The sequence below is a fragment of the Babylonia areolata genome, chromosome 1 (genome assembly GCF_041734735.1).
Source record: "Babylonia areolata isolate BAREFJ2019XMU chromosome 1, ASM4173473v1, whole genome shotgun sequence".
In the NCBI taxonomy this organism is placed as follows: domain Eukaryota; kingdom Metazoa; phylum Mollusca; class Gastropoda; order Neogastropoda; family Buccinidae; genus Babylonia; species Babylonia areolata.
In genome coordinates, this window is record NC_134876.1 from 18,039,876 (window position 1) to 18,043,768 (window position 3,893).

Consider the following 3,893-nt stretch of genomic DNA (forward strand, 5'->3'; position numbering starts at 1 on the left):
AGAACAGTTACCAGTACACAGCAGGTGTCTGACAATCCGTGTTGTTGAACATGGCGGGTTGCTGTGTGGTGACACGGAAAAGGCGTGGTACGGACACTTGTACCGTGCCATGCCGTGACATCCGACCCCCCATTCCCATACCTCCCCCAACACACACACACACACACACACACACACACACACACACACACACACACACAGTGATGGCCTTGAGGTAACGCGTCCGCCGAGGAAGCGAGAGTTACAGTTTTGAAAGCACCACAATTGATTAATGATGGATTTCTAAATGGACAGATGCACACATTGATTGGTCAGTAGGCAGACAGATAGACGAGACAGAAAGGTCAGAAATATCATTAAAAGAGATGACATATAGAGAAGATAGGTGATAATGGAAGTATGTAATAAAAGGTAAGTGTTGAGTTGTATGGTAAGTATGTAGGATGAGGGAATAGATGTGTAAGGGGTGGAGGGGATGGACAGTAGGGGTAGGATGGGTGACGAGGGGGGGGGGGGGTAGGAGATGGGGCAGTTTGTGGGAGAACAGGACTGAGAAGGGGGTTTGGAGAGTAGGACTGTGGAGGGGATGGAAAGGGAGAGCAAGACAGAGGGGTGAGATGAGGGAGGGAGAGTAAGACATGGGGAGCAGAAAAGTGAAAGTAAGAGTGGTGGGGAGATACAGAAGGGAGAGTAGGACCAGGAGGGATGGGAGAGTGGGAAAGTAGGACAGGAGGGGGGGGGGGAACATTCAGGGAAAGTTGGAAGGGGGAGTAGGACACAGATTGCATCAAATTGGAAATCAATTTTGCTAAGCTCCATTATCATTCTCAAGTTCATCGGAAACTACTATTCATTTTTGGATTGAATTCAAATGAGTTTAGAGAGGGGTGCATGTGGCATGGGGGTGGGACAACAAAAACAAAAATTAACATGCAAAAATAATGTTGCTTCATTTCACATACTTTATATTCATTATATTCATTCATTTATTTCATTCTACAATATCATTTTGCTTACCATACAACTCAACACTTACCTTTTATCACATACTTCCATTATCACCTATCTTCTCTATATGTCATCTCTTTTAATAATATTTCTGACCTTTCTGTCTCGTCTATCTGTCTGCCTACTGACCAGTCAATGTGTGCATCTGTCCATTTAGAAAGCCATCATTAATCAATTGTCATGCTTTAAAAACTGTAACTCTGCTCATTTTATTTTAATCCGTTTTGATTTGTTTTAATCAAATCTAATTCATTGATTAAAAATGTATAAATTTAATCTTATTTTAACTTGATTTTTGTTCAATTCCATATCTTGTTACATTATCTTATTTTACTTATTTCATTATTTTATACAACATTTAAAAGACAAAATCACCATTGCTAAAAATAAAACACCTTAATATTCCAGAAAAAATCAATTGCCATAAAATATTCTGTACAGCTCCTAAATACTCAAAACACCATTTTAAGGCTTAAATAATTAAAACAAACAAACAAACAAAACAACACCGGTAATTCGGGGACTAAATTTGTGTATGACAGGGTAAGTATAATGTAGTAGAAAGGGGGCGGTCCCCAAATTACTACAAGCAAAATGGTAGCAATTTGGGGGCACTTTCAAAATTATGTAATATATGCTCTTTGCATTATTACTAAACCTCATATGAATTTTGGGTAAGTTTGGGACACTTTGAAAATGTGTGCAATACAGGGACGTCCCCGTATTAACCACACGCCCCCAAATCACTTCATTTTTCTAACAAATGCTCCAATTTTACAACACCGGCACCTACACACACACACACACACACGCACACACACACACACACACACACACACACACACACACACACACTCCCCATCTCTGACGTTACCTCTTACCCCCCCACCGCTCGCTCAACATACACACACGCACACGGTCTTGTTTTCAGGCCAATTTATTTGTTAGCAGGCCAGTGTTATCTAACCTGGGGGTGGTGGGGGGCGGGAGGGGGGGAATTAAAAGAAGGCTTGTAAACAAGCAGGCTGTTACATTTTAACTGGCCTTTTTTTCACTCCTTAATTAGGGATGTTTTGATGTGCACGCACGCGCGCACGCGCGTGTGTGTGTTTGTGTGTGTGTGTGTGTGTGTGTGTGTGTGTGTGTGTGTGTGTGTGCACGCGCGTGTGTATGTGTGTGTGTGTTTTGTGTGTGCTGTGTGTGTGTGTGTGTGTGTGTGTGTGTGTGTGTGTGTTTGTGTGTGCTGTGCTGTGTGTGTGTGTGTGTGTGTGTGTGTGTGTGTGTGTGTGTGTGTGTGTGTGTGTGTGTGTGTGTGTGTGTGTGTGTGTGTGTGTGTGTGTGTGTGTGTGTGTGTGTGTGTGTTTGTGAGTGAGTGTGTGTGTGTGTTTAGTTTAGTTTTTAGTTTAACGTCTTTTCACTGTTTAGTGATATTTGACGGAAAAAAAAGAGAGAGGGGGTGGGGAGAGGGGAGGGAGGAGAGGTATGTGTACATGGGAGATGAGGCGTGGGTACATGAGAAGAGGTGGTTGGGTGACTGTAGTGAGTAGTGGAAAACGAAGAGCTACGAAAGACTGTACTAACAGTGAATTATATCATGAATTATAACAGTGAGTTAACCATCCATCGAACAGTGAAAAGCACGCTTATCGTGACAAAAAAAACAAACCAACACACACACACACACACACACACACACACACACACACACACACACATACAGCCAACCAAACAACCAAACAAACAAACAAAAAACACATAAAAAACAACAATAACAAGAAGAGAGGCAAGGCCTTCAAGACTCACTTGTGATACACTTTAAAAAAAAATCTAATCGTTAAAATGTGTTCTGTATTTGTTATTATGAAGCTTCGGGTTAAAAAAAAAAAAAAAAAAAAAAAAAAGTCCTAACCAGATTCGAACTCCGCGTATTCGGGTGAAAAGAAACTGTCTTACCTATTACACTATCGTGGCTCCTTAACTGACGTTCTAAAATTTAAAATTTGAACATACTTTTTTAAAGGGGGATAAATCAATTGTGGTATTCGCAGTGAGAACGCTGTTTAAATCATATTATTCTGGTGTATCTTGTGCATTCAAAAAATCGTTAAGGGCAATAAAAAAATTCTTTTTAAGTTCGCGGTAAAGGAGACGTAGCTATCGCCGCAATCACACTGCAACATTTAGCCGTTTTCTCTAGATCTAGATAGATGTACAAGTTTAGTTACACCCGCCGGGAATGTAGTACGACACGGTCGATTCCATTTCTCTTTTATGTTCATTCTAGTTTTAGAGTTTTAAAGTTGATATGAAAATTCAGTATTTTGTTAAACTAATAACATGTAGAGCCAAGTACAAGTACTTCTAAACGTCGTAAGAAGTGAAAAGGACTTCATTTTGAGAAAAGTCAAGACTGGAAATTTTTTCGTTTCATCGTGACCAATTCAAGGGTATTAACTCGAATGGTTTACAATTTTTAACTGTGAATTCCGACTGATTCTGTGGATATTTTTATGGCAGTTTGGGGAATAATCCAGTAAGTGATGAGGCGATCACAAATCTTTCTCTGAATAAATATTTAACGGTCTCCTTCTCCAACTTTCCATCACATGTTATCGTGTATTGTCAATTGAATATAGGATTGAACGGGCAGGTCAAAACTTGAAACAAAATGGCGTCGTTCGCGTTTGCGAAGAATATGAGCATGCGCTTTGAATGTGCATAAATATGTGTACGCAACAGATTTTTGCCCATGACCTTCAGGGCTCAGCCAATAGATCTGTAAAGTCAACTCGTCATATTGATTTTAGTATTTTCCGAAAAAGACCACTTGGGCGAATGAACATAGTGAAAGCCCTGTACACTGAGAGTAAAACACACAAGCTTTT